This window comes from Anomaloglossus baeobatrachus, chromosome 2 (genome assembly GCF_048569485.1).
Source record: "Anomaloglossus baeobatrachus isolate aAnoBae1 chromosome 2, aAnoBae1.hap1, whole genome shotgun sequence".
NCBI lineage: Eukaryota > Metazoa > Chordata > Amphibia > Anura > Aromobatidae > Anomaloglossus > Anomaloglossus baeobatrachus.
The window spans coordinates 54,206,137-54,222,374 of NC_134354.1; the positions used below are offsets into that span (position 1 = coordinate 54,206,137).

The 16,238-nt window shown below is 41.7% G+C and overlaps 1 long non-coding RNA gene across 1 annotated transcript in view; it reads right to left on the reverse strand.

The window, feature by feature from the left end:
- Positions 1-461: 461 nt before the first annotated feature.
- LOC142282816 (uncharacterized) overlaps positions 462-16,238 on the reverse strand; it is a 362,565-nt gene continuing 346,788 nt past the window's right edge. Inside the window, exon 3 of the long non-coding RNA XR_012744613.1 lies at positions 462-541. This is a non-coding gene — a long non-coding RNA (uncharacterized LOC142282816). The remainder of the gene's footprint in view (positions 542-16,238) is intronic.

Here is a 16,238-nt window from a genome sequence, read left to right on the forward strand (position 1 = left end):
TCCTTTTTCACGTATTTTTTCCTCAAAGTTGTATTGTCATTTCTCACAGCACTTTAGTGATCCCTTCATATTCTTAATTTTCATCCATTCCATTTAAACTGGCTGGTTTAGAGTAATGGTTATATGTGAATCACTTCATGCAATTCTAAAAAACCCCCGTCCACCGTTCTTAGGTTCGCAAAATAGTTTTTGCTTTTTACTATGTATTTATTTTTTCACATTCACATGTTTTTGATAAAATCAGACAAGCTTCATGTATGCACTCATTTATTTATTTATACATTTATTTTATTTTATTTATCATGCTCTCAGGTTTATTTGCATGCGGTATTGGGATACCACTCCCCCCTTTTTTTTTTTTTCATTGTTCTTCTTCCACGTGTCTGTGAGTCACCACTCTGATACCATGTGGGTGATGACGTCATGGCTGCTAACGTGGCAGTATGGAATCCTCTATAAGTAACTGATCTGTAAGCTGTATGTATGATTTCTTTTACCCTGAAGAAGGAGACGGTCCTTGTCTCTGAAACGCGTTGGATTGCTGAAATAAATGAAATTCCGTTATATTCCTTGTACCAGTGGTTTTTTAGAGAAAGGGGAGAGTCCAGCTCACCAAGGACTGACCTGCTGGTTGCAATCAAAGATCCTGCGCATGGAGTGAGGCTCGGTAACCATCCAATTAGACATAGAAAGAGGGATTTCCAGCGCCAGGAATAGGTTAAAAATCCTTTTTTATTGAAAATAAGGTAATAAAAATCCAGCAGATACCATAGTAGATGTCAGAAAGATGGCAGAACAACGCGTTTCGACGCTTCAGGTCTTAGTCATGTTCTCAAACATGACTAAGACCTGAAGCGTCGAAACGCGTTGTTCTGCCATCTTTCTGACATCTACTATGGTATCTGCTGGATTTTTATTACCTTATTTTCAATAAAAAAGGATTTTTAACCTATTCCTGGAGCTGGAAATCCCTCTTTCTATGTCTAAGTGGTTTTTTAGCACGGCTTATACCCGTTTTCCTGTTTGACATTTTTTATTAAGACCTATATAATTAGCATATGGGGGTTTAATAGTTTTTCAAACTTTATCATAGAGGGTCTTATAATTTGATATGCATTTCAAAGTGTGGTGAGTGGAAGATGGTGTTTTTAACGTCTGAGGTCCTATTTGAAAATCTTATCATGCTGTTTGGTTTAACCAATGCACCAGCAGCTTTTCCAAACTTCATGAATTATATTTTTTCTTATTGTATTGGAAGGTTCACCATGGTCTATCTGGATGATATTCTAATGTTTTACAAAAGCTTAGAGAAAATTCTTTGTTTACTAAGTTGAAAAAGTGTACTTTTTCTGTGCAAGAAATTTTGTTCCTGAGGTTCACTGTATCTGCTGAGGGGTTTAAGGTGGATCTGGGAATTAACATGCCATAATTGATTGGGTTCAACCTTGGGACCTTAAAGCATTACAACAGTTTGCAGGTCCTCCTAATTTTTGGCAGCCCTTTCACTTAGTGCATAACCTTTATGAGTGTAGCATTGACACTAACTAACCATTTTAACAGAATGTGTATGAGGCCCTCCTTTATGTGTAATACAGGGTGTATCGGATTCCCGCTTCCCTTCTAATCTTCGGCAGTTCTTGCATAGTCCGCATAGACGTTGTGAGGTTCAAAGTCCGTCCTTCATAAATTAAACAGGATGGGTCTGACCATGTCATAATTAACAGTGACTACCAGTGGGTATAGTTTTATTTTCCCCTACACTAAGTCATCTACTGTAGTCACAGACAAAAGGAAAATACAGTGATCGATGGCCCGATTATTAAGTCTATGTTTACACATTCCATTTTTGCAGCGTTCTTTTGGCATAATTTTTAATGAGTTTGATGTAAATTAAAAGTCGATTTTACAGTCCTAGCAAAAGTGATAAGATTTCATAAAGTAAATGCACATAATGGTTTATTTTTCCTGACTGAAATCTAGAATTGCTGCTGTTTTATTTTTCCCTTTATTAATTTACCTTATATACACAGTAATGAATGTTTGCTAACATTTTGTCCTTTAAAATACATTTTATCTCTAGTTTTGTATATGTTATTGTCAGTCCGTAAAAGTGGTGTAATACTCTGACAATATTGTGTCCAGCAGCGACCTGAGAGTCAGCGATGTGTCCAGGCATATTTCCCATGCTGTTCCCATTCCATTTCAGCGGTGTTTCAGTGTTGCCCCTGGACTAGACAGGACGTCACAGGGGACTGCACGCTCTTTATTCTTAGTGCAGGACTCAACCCCTCTTGGTTCTGGGTTCCCAACTTGCAGTGTTGCCTTCATCAGCATCCAAAAATCCCAATCACACCTCACACCACACCCTGTCAGGCACACCAGTGGGCTGCTAAGCTGGAATAGGGCCACCCACCTAGGGGTCAGGCAGGGAGATGGGAGGTAACAAGTAAGTCTAGAGTAGCCCTCGAGCAGTGAGGAGCTAGGAAGGAGCGTGAGGCTCCCAGGGAGGAGAAGATTGGGTTGCAGAGGTGGTCTGGACCCTGAGGAGTTATTAGGACTGGGTGCCTGGACTAGTCTTGGAGGACAGTCAGCAGCAAGTACAATAGCCGGTCTGGGACCAAAAGCATGGTGGGGAACTGGACCCTAGGTCGGGGAGAAGCTTCAAGCAACCCGGCAATTAACCTGTGGAGGATAGAGCCTTTATGGATTGTCCCCGCGAAGCTCAGAGATCGGGGACACTAACGCAACAAGGGGGATAGGGCTTTCCAACCAAAGTAGCCCACTGAAATTCAAAGCGTGAGCTCCTGCGAGAACAGCTCCTTCACTCAAAAAGTGGGGAGCTTCAAGCTTACAGGCCACTTGGACACTACTAAAATTTGTGCACGGAGGCAGGCTCCGGACCATCAGGCAGTGCTGCATGGGATGAATACCCGGACGAGCTCCCCCAAGAAGGCAGTGGCACCCAGAGACTTGGTTTACCACGTTGTCAGTATCTGCTTTTGTATCTGAGTGAGTACCTGCATTCCCCCTGCTTCCAGCAAGCCTGCGCTCCCCTGCACCCACCATCCAGAGTCCCAGGGCCTTCCCTACCCGTGGAGGGAAAACGTCATCTAGCTGCCCCCAGTCCATCAACCCTGGTACTCCCATCGGCAGAGGCGGTACTCTCCATTACTGCACACTACGGGTGGCGACACAAACTATTTCTCCCCTGTAAATAACCCCCTTTTTACATTTAAGAGTGGCACCTAGCCCCCGGGTCCGGAGACCCTCGAGCCACGAGTAATCACCCTCGGATCCGAGTGGTTCGACCACTGCTAGGGCGGCACATTTCCATCCATTTCAGGGATTTCTAGGCCTCCTCAGACCTCCTGGGGGATCTGCTGGAAACATTCTTGAGTTTCCCATTGGCTTCGATTATGCTCGTTGCTCAAGATTAGCACCCGAGTATTAGAAATTGCTCGTTTCGAATGCCGATAACCCATCACTAGTGTCTACGTGTTCCATGGCATTGGCACTTGCTAATTTCCCTTCATTCTTCATCAGGGCCCAAATCTGTATTTTATTTATTCATTAACCTCATTTCACTTCTTTTGTTCTACGCGAGAAACTAAAAATACATAGGAGGATATTTACTGCAGACAGATGTGTGAAAGACGCCTTCTATGTTAGGAAAGCAACGCTATCAGATTTATATATAAATGCAGAACAGACTGGTGACAGGCAGTGTATATAAGGATAACAAATCTATCTTATATCTATTTTTTTGTCTCTATTTTCTTAGAAATGTGAAATTTATGAACTCACTAATTACAGTCCTATCCACATACATCTAGCCAAGTAATAGATGGTCACATTCCTCTCTAGTAGAATCTTTTAATTGCCGTACTTTTATATTGGCGTATAACTTAATTGGACCTATATGTTCCCAACTTTTTATTTTTTTTCTGGACAGGTTTTCAAAATAATCACAGACATACAATATTTTTTATGAACAAATTTGTAAACTATAAAAAATCATTATAATTTTAAAGGATATTTGTCCAAAGCCAATAATTTGGATGCTGTAAACTGTAAAATTATGATTTTTACAGACAAAATAATCTGTATAAGTTTCTTCAAAAAAATAACGGACACATTTCATTTTTTTATGGACAGGGCAAAAAGTGCCCAATTTTAATCTATTGTCCTGTAATTTCTGGACAGTTGGCAGCCCATGTGATTTTCGTTAATGGCAGGTTGACTTGCGGTGACTTTCATTAATGGCAATATAATTAATGATGAATAAGTATAAAAGTTTCGCTATGTCTGACATATATGTCACATAGTCTAAGAGAATGTGGCCACAATCAGGACTCACTGCGTCCTGGACGCAGCGGGTCCTGACCTATGGGGCGCTAGTCTCCTCCACAGGAGACCACAGCTGCTTGTACTCACAATCAGGGTTCAGTGCGCTGCGGTCTCTTCGCTGTGTTCTCCCTATGGAGGATGCATGCAGCAAACAATTGACATGCTGTGGTCTGGAAAGACGCACCACAGGTCAGTGTTTGCTGTGGAAAAAACAAGCACAGTGGCCACGGGATTTCTAGAAATCCATCCACTATGCTTGTACTGTACAACGCAGCATTTTGGATGCAGTTAAAACATGCGTCATCCAAAACGCTGCAAACACTGATCATGGGCACGCACCTTAAGGGTATGTGCGCCCTCTGCAGAAAATGTCAGCATCAAAAAATTGCAAAAACACATCTTGTGGTCGAAAAAAGCATGCTGTTCCAGCCCGGCAACATCCCATCTTTTTAGGCATCTTTTTAGCTCACAAATGTGGACAACCAAAGTTTTGTGCAAGCGCAAAAAGATGGACACCAGCAAAATAGACACCAAACGGAATCCAACGCATCTCCATTTGCCTCATTAGAGTGGTTTAGTCGAGGGTTTCGTCTGAATCACATTTTTGGGGGATTTACACGGAAATCCGGATGTAAGTGCTCAGTGTAGAACACAAGAATGTGATCCCAGTCTTATACTGAAAACGATCAAAAAATGTTCTGTACCCTAAAATGTTACCGATAAAACCCCTAACATATCCCGCACAAAACCAATCCCCCACTCAGGTCTGTTATCTGTCAGTGAAAATATCGGGGGGTCTCACATTACTGGTAGGACAAAGACTCTGGAAAAGTGATATGGCTCCCACCTGCCAAATATAATCCAGTGATGTCTGTGCTCCCAAATCTAAATGGCCCCCTCCTTCTGTAAGTGGCCAAGTGTGTGTGGCATTATTATAGTGGCGAGAACGCAGTTTACAATTTACGGTGTGCGTGTCTCCAAAAGTACAAGCTGGGCCAAATGTATGGGGGCGCTACAATATATATATCTATGACTGATACATAGCCATTGTACAAACGAGTTGGATTTTATCCCTGAGCGATCTGTTTGATGCCGGAACCGCTGAAGCATTATTTTAATGGCTTGAATAAATGAAACATGTTTTACCCCTGTCTATTCTCCACTGGATGGTTTTTTCGTTTTGCTGAGCCTCTGTGGCCCTGGGTGGGGCAACTTACTTGCAGACATAGTGATTTCACTCTGGATTGCTGAACATGCTGAGCTGTCTTTTTTATTTAGATTAATTCATTATAGGGTTTAGTTTGTAAAATGAGGTCACATGTGGGGGTTTCTAAATTTTTGTCACCTCAGAGGCTCTGCAAAAGCAACACATTGTCTAAATTTGCGTTCCAAATTGTGCTGTTCACTTTCTGAGCCATGCCATGTGCCCAAACTTAGGTTTTTCACAATATATGGGGTATCACTGTTATCTGGAGAAATTGTGTAACAAATTATGGATTCCATTTTGTCCTATTATCCATTGTCAGAATTACAAATCTTAGGCTAAAATAACATTTTAGTGAGAGAAAAAAATATAACCATTATTTTCACATCCAAATTTTAAAACGTTCTGTGAAGCACCTATCTCTTCAAAATGCTAAACAAACACTAAATAAATTCCTTTATGGGTCTAGTTTCCAAAATGGGGTCACTTATGGAGGTTACTGATGTTTTTCAGGGGCCCTTCAAATGCGACATGGTGCCAACAATATATTTCAGCCAAATTTGTTTTTCAAAATTCAAATATTGCTCTTTCCATTCCGAACCCTCCTGTTCTCCAAATAGAACTTTTTTTTTACTACATATGGGCTATCACTGCATTCATAAGAAAGTGGATAGCAAATTCCACTTTTTGGTGGTAATTTTTGTAAAAGTGAGAAATTTGGTGATAAAGCAACATTTTTGTGAAAAAAATGAAAATTTTCAATATGACAACTTAATGTTACCAAATTCTGTGAAGTACCTGTGGGATCAAAATGCTCACTATACCCCTGGATAAAATCCTTGAGGGGTTTAGTTTCTAAAATTGGGTAACTTGTGGGGGGTTTTGCTGTTTAGGAACTTTAGGGGACCTACAAATGGAACATTGCGCTCGCAATCTATTTCAGCCAAATTTGCTTTCCTAAATTAAAATAATGCTCCTTCCGTTGCAAACCCTCCCGTTTCTCCAAACAAAAGTTTTTGACTATACGTGGGCTATCGCCACACTTATAAGAAAGTGTATAACAAATAATGGGGTCCATTTTTTGAGGTATCTAATATATAAAGCTGAATGTGTGTGTATGTGTGTGTGTGTGTGTGTGTGTGTGTTTGTCCGGGATTGGCATCTGCACCGTCGCAGCTACAGCCACAAAATTTTGCACACTCACACTTCCAGCGTCATAGGCAATGTTTTGAGGGGAAATTTTAACCCTGCGCTTTACAGTTATTCACCAAAAAACCTGCCTCCATTAAAGCGAATGGAGCTGGAAGCCACAGTGCAGCCAGAACTTCAGAAGAATACGCAGCCACGCCCTTAAATGGAATGTTGGCATGTCACAATGCAGCCAGGGAAAGAGACAGACACAGACAGGGAAAGAGGCAGACACAGACAGGGTAAGAAACAGACATAGACAGGGTAAGAGACAGACACAAAGAGATAGACACAGACAAAGAGACAGTCTGACAGGGAAAGAGAGGAAAAGAGAGAGACAGGTTAAGAGACAGACACAGACAGGTTAAGAGACAGACAAAGAGACAGACACAGGGAAACAGACAGACAGGGAAAGAGAGGGAAAGAGACAGACAGGGTAAGAGACAGACAAAGACAGGTAAAGAGACAGACAAAGAGACAGACACAGGGAAAGAGACAGAGGGAAAGAGAGGGAAAGAGACAGACAGGGAAAGAGACGGAAAGAGAGGGAAAGAGACAGACAGGGAAAGTGACAGAGATAGATAGACAGACAGGGAAAGAGATTGAGACAGACGGAGAAAGAGAAAGAGACAATCAGAGACGCCGATAAGGACAGAGACAGGCAGACAGGAAAGGAGGAGACAGCCAGACAGACAGACAAAGATAGATGGGGAAAGACACAGACCTTGATAGAGACAGACGGGGAAAGAGACAGAGAAATAGGGACAGACAAGGAAAGAGACAGACAGAGACAGGCATACAGGGAAAGAGACAGATAGGAAAAGACACAGACAAAGAGACTGGGAGACAGACGGGGAAAGAGACAGACCTGGGAAAGAGACAGACCTAGAAAGAGACAGATGGGGAAAGAAACAGAGAGATAGAGACAGACAAAGAAAGAGACAGACAGACGGGGAAAGAGACAGACGGGGAAAGAGACAGACCTGGAAAGAGATAGACCTGGAAAGAGACAGACGGAGCACATTACTTGGCCAATTTAGTTAAATCTGTGTGGAATATCTGAGGTGTTGAAATATATGTTGTGAAATGCTTCTATTAGCTTAGTTTTTGCCTTTTAATAATTATATTTCTATTTGTTTTGTGGCTTTTGTGTGCAGAATACATTTTTGTTAATACATTCTATTTTGTTAAGAGCAGTTATTAACCCGGGCGAAGCCGGGTAGTACAGCTAGTATTTTCTAAAAGTGAGAAATTTCATGCTAAAGCAACATCTTTAAAAAATTAATAAAAATTTTCAATATGACGACCTAATGTTATCAAATTCTGTGACTTATCTATGGAGTTAAAATGCTCAAAATACCCCTGCATGAAATCCTTAAGGGGTCTAGTTTTCAAAACGGGGTCACTTGTGGGGTTTTTTTGCAGTTTAGGTACCTTAGTGGCCCAGCAAATGCGACATGGTGCCCACTATCTATTTCAGCTAAATTGGTGTTCCAAAATTCAAATGATGTTCCTGCCGTTCCGAGCCCTCCCATTTGTCCAAACAGATGTTTCCCACAGCACGCTCATGAGAAACTGGGTAACAAATTTTGGGGTCCATTTTTTTTGTGCTATTTCTTGTAAAAGTAAATAAATAGAGGCTAAAGCATTATTTTTTAGTAAAATGTATTTTTTTTCATTCCTCATTGCATTCATTCCTGTAAAGCACCTAAATGGTTAATAAACTTCTTGGGTGTGATTTTGAGCACTTTGATGGGTGGAATTTTTAGAATGGTGTCAAATTTGGATATTTTCTGTCATGTAGGCCTCTCATAGTCACTTCAAATGTGATGTAGTCCCTGAAAAAATATTTTGGATATTTTGTTGGAAAAATCAGAAATTGCTATTAAACTTTAAACCTTTCAAACTTCTTTCCAAAAAAAATTATGGTTCAAAAATTGCGCTGATGTAAAGTAGACATTTGGGAAATGTAATTTATTAACTATTTGGTGTGACATAACACTATGGTTTAAGGGTATAAAAATTCAAAATTTGAAAATTGCAAAAATTTTTAAAAAATTTGCCAATTTTCCATTTTTTTTCACAAATAAATGCAAAAAATATCATTCTAAATTTACCTTTATCATGAAATACAATGTGTCACAGAAAACAATCTCAGAATCACTAAGATCCATGAAGGGTTCCAGAGTTATTACATTATAAAGTGATATTGGTAAGAATTGGAAAATTTGGCCTGGTTATTGAGGACAAAACTGGCTCCGTCATTAAGGGGTTACTATAGGGGGTTTCTGAGATTTTATTGATAACCTCTCTTTAGAATCAATACCATTTTGTCGGGAACCATCTCCCAGGACCCTCAACCACAGAATAATAATGTTGACAAATGTTGTACAAATTGTAAAAAAAAATACAATTAAAAAATACATCTTCAAACAATATTCACCCCCAATATTAATGTTCTCTTGTATAATTGTAAAAAGAAATCTCTGATTATCATTTTCAAGATGGGTGTAAAAGTTTTACAAATCTGTCCCATGGGGTTTTTGCTTTCTTCTGGATCAAAATGTTAGTCTATAGGTTGAACTCGATGGACTTAAAGGGGTTTTCCCATCTACAAGATTATACCCCAGTATGTAAATATGTATGTGTGTAACTAATAATAATATTAGCAAATACATACAATTAGAAATGTAGTATAGTTCTCCTGATTCACTATGTCGCTTACTTAAAGTGCATGGCATTGCTGGACCTTATTAATCCATAGTTATGACCACTAGCAACTAACTGTAGGCTGCTTTACACGCAGCGACATCGCTAACAAGATACCGTTGGGGTCACGGCATTCGTTGCACACATCTGGCCTCGTTAGCGACGTTGTTGCGTGTGACACGTACAAGCGACCACTAACGATCAAAAATATCACATCGTTGATCGTTGACACTTCGTTTATTTTCCAAATATAATTGCTTGTTCTGGACGCAGGTTGTTCGTCGTTCCTGAGGCAGCACACATCGCTACGTGTGACAACCCGGGAATGACGAACAACAGCGTACCTGCGTCCTCCAGCAACGAGGTGGGAGTGACGTTCATGCGGCTACTCTCCGCCCCTCCACTTCTATTGGTTGCCTGCTGTGTGACGTCGCTGTGATGCCGCACGAACATCCCCCTTAGAAAAGAGGTTGTTCGCCGGCCACAGCGACGTCGTTAGGCAGGTAAGTACGTGTGATGCGTACAAGCGATATTGTTCGCCACGGGCAGCGATTTGCCTGTGACGCACAAACGACGGGGGTGGGTGCGATTGCTAGAGATGTCGCAGCATGTAAAGCACCCTTAACTGTCACTATATGAGTGGATAGCTAAGATCCTGCAATTCCCTACACTTTCTAATTGGAGGTATTTGCTAATATTATTATTTTACCTACTACATATTGGAATAGGATCTTGGAGATGGGAATACCACTTTAAAACTACTTTCAACTTTAAAAACTATGAATATGTGACGCTAATGGGGCCACTGTAATTCAGCACTTTGTGGCCGCATTATTTTGGAATTTTTCTGCTACCTGGGTTTTTCTGTGCTTTACTCTAATTTTATAAACTTCTGAGAAATGTGGGATACACAATGTTTCTTCCAGGGCCCCCACAAGGTTTGATTCGGCACTTTCAGTGCATGTCAATGAATTTAGACAAAGAAGAAAGAAAATTGCCAACATCTACAAAGTCTGATTGATCCTCGGTGGAAATACACACGGCAGCAGATTGATTATTTTGTTACAGAGCTGAGTCAAATGATTTGGCAGGATTCAGGATATCAGATTTGGTCTTCATGTTGCTCTTCACCGGCCGATACAATTCTTTTTATTTCAGCAGACGGAAGATTTGTTGGTTCAGTTTCTACAAATGTAAAGTGAAAAGTTGAGTCCACAAAAAGGGAATTACATTTTTTTTTATATTTTTAAATGTTGAAATATGATGTGATAATTGCTGTATTGTATTTTCAGGAAGAATGCAGTAACTTGGAACTCCTGATGAATTCCTTGGATTAACTTGAAGCTCATGAATCCCAATGTAAAATCTCTAACCAGGCCATCAACTATCAGGGAGTCTTTATTAGTGTTGGTCTTTTAATATGGGCCAAAGTGTCACGACACGGACTTGGGGAAGATCCAGCCCATGCGAAAACACACAATAGGAACAACACTACAACAAACAAGGGATACACCAGGGAAGATGGACACCTTCTCCACTCACCTGCCGCTGTACCCTTCACTCCTAGTCAGTCCCTATGCAGGTTCCTCACCTGTTGCTGAGCAGGAACATGAAGCCCTGAAAAGACCGTACAATAGTCCCTGGCTACGGAGTGGGTGGGTGAAGGAAGCTAGTCCCACCGCTAGACTGAAACAACACACCAGAAAAGAAAGACAGACAGGGGGGGGAAACACTACAACAAAGTGCTGCAGTCAGCACCAAGACTGTATCCGCAACAGGAACTTCAATAGAGGGTTTTCAGCAGCTCCTTCCACCTCCAGGACCAGCATCCAAATGGCAAAGAAAATAACTGTCACCCTCTGCTAGTAGCAGAGGGTATATAAAGGGACTGGAAGTGGTCCCGAACCAGAAACATCTGAGCAGGAGTCAGAAGCTGCTGGAAAGCAAACTGACATTAACCCTATGACTGCCAAAGAAGGGAAGGGACATTTTCAGCCCTTTAGAATCCAGATCACAGGTGTCATTGAAGCCACTGCACCTTTTATATTTATGGTCCTGATCTTAAAGGGAACGTGACATCAGAAAATGATATGTTTTTAAATCAGGTATTTTATGTTACAGTTTTACAATGTGTTTTTTTTTCTTTTAAATTTTATATATTCGTGCAAAAATTTGAATCAAAAATTTTTTTATAACGTTTCGGCCTAATCTCCAGGCCTTTGTCAAAATAATAGGATCTATGTAACAAACAAAAATTTAAACAATAAGTACAGAGTCTTCATTATCAATGATTAATATACAAAAGGTTTACATAACATGAATATACTTGCTATAACATTCAAAAAGCAGAAAAGAGTTAATATATGACAGTACAAATGAGACTATAAACATCAACGTTCACAATGATATTAAGTAATAACTTTGAATACAATCTATGAAAGAAAGACCTCATTATTGATTAGTATAATGAACATATATCCACATACCTATGTGAACATTATGGAAACACGGGAAGGGTGAATCAACGTTCATTTCTTGTTTGTCCTATATTGCGCACCAGGACTGTCCTTTCTAAAAAGTCTCGCATATTACCCTCTCTCCTTCTCTTTATAATTGACCCTACAGATAATGTTTTTTGGTTTCTGGTACCATTTGATCCGCCTAACAGTTATAATTCTGACTATTATCATCTACCCTAGGTACATTCCATACAAATACCTACATAAGAGTGAACCCTTCCCATGATTCACCCTTTCCATGTTTCCATAATGTTCACATAGGTATGTGGATATACAGTCATATGAAAAAGTTTGGGCACCCCTATTAATGTTAACCTTTTTTCTTTATAACAATTTGGGTTTTTGCAACAGCTATTTCAGTTTCATATATCTAATAACTGATGGACTGAGTAATATTTCTGGATTAAAATGAGGTTTATTGTACTAACAGAAAATGTGCAATCCGCATTTAAACAAAATTTGACCGGTGCAAAAGTATGGGCACCCTTATCAATTTCTTGATTTGAACACTCCTAACTACTTTTTACTGACTTACTAAAGCACTAAATTGGTTTTATAACCTCATTGAGCTTTGAACTTCATAGGCAGGTGTATTCAATCATGAGAAAAGGTATTTAAGGTGGCCACTTGCAACTTGTTCTCCTATTTGAATCTCATATGAAGAGTGGCATCATGGGCTCCTCAAAACAACTCTCAAATGACCTGAAAACAAAGATTATTCAACATAGTTGTTCAGGGGAAGGATACAAAAAGTTGTCTCAGAGATTTAAACTGTCAGTTTCCACTGTGAGGAACATAGTAAGGAAATGGAAGAACACAGGTACAGTTCTTGTTAAGCCCAGAAGTGGCAGGCCAAGAAAAATATCAGAAAGGCAGAGAAGAAGAATGGTGACAAACCACAGACCACCTCCAAAGACCTGCAGCATCATCTTGCTGCAGATGGTGTCAATGTGCATTGGTCAGCAATACAGCGCACTTTGCACAAGGAAAAGCTGTATGGGAGAGTGATGCGAAAGAAGCCGTTTCTGCAAGCACGCCACAAACAGAGTCGCCTGAGGTATGCAAAAGCACATTTGGACAAGCCAGTTACATTTTGGAAGAAGGTCCTGTGGACTGATGAAACAAAGATTGAGTTGTTTGGTCATACAAAAAGGCGTTATGCATGCAGGCAAAAAACACGGCATTCCAAGAAAAGCACTTGCTACCCACAGTAAAATTTGGTGGAGGTTCCATCATGCTTTGGGGCTGTGTGGCCAATGCCGGCACCAGGAATCTTGTTAAAGTTGAGGGTCGCATGGATTCAACTCAGTATCAGCAGATTCTTGACAATAATGTGCAAGAATCAGTGACGAAGTTGAAGTTACGCAGGGGATGGATATTTCAGCAAGACAATGATCCAAAACACCGCTCCAAATCTACTCAGGCATTCATGCAGAGGAACAATTACAATGTTCTGGACTGGCCATCCTAGTCCCCAGACCTGAATATCATTGAACATCTGTGGGATGATGTGAAGCGTGCTGTTCATGCTCGGCGACCATCAAACTTAACTGAACTGGAATTGTTTTGTAAACAGGAATGGTCAAATGTACCTTCATCCAGGATCCAGGAACTCATTAAAAGCTACAGGAAGTGACTAGAGGCTGTTATTTTTGCAAAAGGAGGAGCTACAACATATTAATGTCACTTTTATGTTGAGGTGCCCATACTTTTGCACCGGTCAAATTTTGTTTAAATGCGGATTTCACATTTTTCACAATAAACCTCATTTCAATCCAGAAATATTACTCAGTCCATCAGTTATTAGATATATGAAACTGAAATTGCTGCTGCAAAAACCCAAATTGTTATAAAGAAAAAAGGTTAACAGTAATAGGGGTGCCCAAACTTTTTCATATGACTGTATGTTCATTATACTAATCAATAAAGAGGTCTTTCTTTCATAGATTGTATTCAAAAATATTACTTATTATCATTGTGAATGTTCATGTTTATAGTCTCATTTGTACTGAGTATGATATATTAACACTTTTCTGCTTTTTGAATGCTATAGCAAGTATATTCATGTTATGTAAACCTTTTGTGTACTAATCATTGATAATGAAGACTCTGTACTTATTGTTTAAATTTTTGTTTGTTACATAGATCCAATTATTTTGAAAAAGGCCTGGAGATTAGGCCGAAACGTTATAAGAAATTTTTGTTTCAAACCTTTGCACGAATAAAGCAGATTAAAGAAATACACAATTGTGACGCCCCTGGACTAGTCAGGACATCACAGGGAACTGCACGCTCTTTATTCTTAGTGCAAGACTCAACCCCTCTTGGTTCCGGGTTCCCAACTTGCAGCACTGCCTCCATCAGCATCCATAAATCTCAATGACACCTTGTCAGGCACACCAGTGGGCTGCTAAGCTGGAATAGGACCGCTTACCTGGGGGTCAGGCAAGGAGGTGGGAGGTGACAAGTGAGTTGGCTCCAGGGGAGCGAAAGAGAGTTGAATGGTAGCCCTTGAGCAGTGAGGAGCTAGGAAGGAGTGTGTGGCTCCCGGTGAAGAGAAGATTGGGTTGCAGACGATGGTATGGACCTGGAGGAGTCAGAGACCCGGTCGCAGGATATTGGGACTGCGTACCTGGACTAAAGGGCCATTTACACGCTGCAACATCACTAATGACATATTGTTGGGGTCACAGTGTTTGTGACGTACATCCGACGTTGTTGGCGACATCACAGCATGTGACAGGCTGGAGCGACCTTAAACGATAGCAAAAGAGACAAAAATCGTTGGTATATGAGAGGTCGTTCATTTACCAAAAATCGTTGTCTGATAAGTAGCGATGTTGTTCCTCGTTCCTGCGGCATCACACATCGCTATGTGTGACACCGCAGGAGCGACGAACATCTCCTTACCCCCGTCCAACGGCAATGAGGAAGAAAGGAGGTGGGCGGAATGCTCCGGCCGCTCATCTCCGCCCCTCCGCTTCTATTGGGTGGCCGCTTAGTGATGCCGCTGTGACGCCGCACGAACCGCCCCCTTAGAAAGTAGGCGGATCGCCGGCCAGAGCGTCATCGCAGGGCAGGTAAGTCCGTGTGATGGGTGTTAGCGATGTTGTGCCCGTGACTCACAACCGACGGAGGCGGGTACGCTCACTAACGATATCGGTACCGATATCGCAGCGTGTAAAGTACCCTTTAGTCTTGGAGGACTGTCGGTAGCTCAAGTACAATAGCCGGTCTAGGACCGAAAGCACAGCGGGGTACTGGACCCTAGGTCGGGGAGAGGCTTCAAGCAACCTGGCAATTAACCTGCGGAGGACAGGGCCTTTATGGACTGTCCCCACGAAGCTCAGAGATCAGGGGCACTAGCGCAATGAGGGGGATAGAGCTTTCCAATCAAAGCAGCCAACTGAAATCCCAAGCGTGAGCTCCTGAGAGCAGAGCTCCTACACACCAAAAAAGTGGGGAGCGGGGCCCGGACAGCTTCAAGCTTACAGGCCACTTGGACACTACTAAATTTGTGCACGGAGGCAGGATCGGGACCATCAGGCAGTACTGCAGGGGACGGAGACGAGCTCCCCCAAGAGGGCTGCGGCACCCATAGACTTGGTTTACTACTCTGTCAGCGTCTGCTTTCCTTCTGAGTGAGTACCTGATCACCCCCCTGCTCCCAGCAGCCTGCGCTCCCCTGCAATCTCCCCCAACATCCAGAGTCCCGGGGCCTTCCCTACTCATGGAGGGTAATGTCATCTGGCTGCCCCTGTTCCATCACTCTGAGTACTCCCACTGGCAGCGGCAGTACTCCCAGTTACCGCACACCACGGGTGGCATCACAAACTATCTAATCCCCTGTAAATAACCCCCCATCACATTTTAATGCGACCCTGAGCCCCCGGGTTCGGAGACCCTCGAGCCACGAGTAGCGACACCCGGATCCGAGTGGTCCGACCACTGCTGGGGTGGTACACAATCTCTTTTCCTTTTGGTTGTATATGTGTGCTTGAGCATATAATTTTTACTTGCTGTTTTTTCCTCGGTGGCACCAACTTGTTTGAGCCAGATTCTATCCTACGCTATTGAATCTAGTATTAGGCATATTGTGAAAATTGCAACACGAGCTGAGCCGACTCCGCTATTATGATGTAGTGCATGTTGCGTCCTGCGTCATCCACACAGGCCAGCATTGCGGTCCTGTGCATGCGCACTTTAATCTGTCCTGCTCAGGGCAGATCAAAGTACTGTAATGCACAGGTGAGAGAAAAGGTCAAAGACCA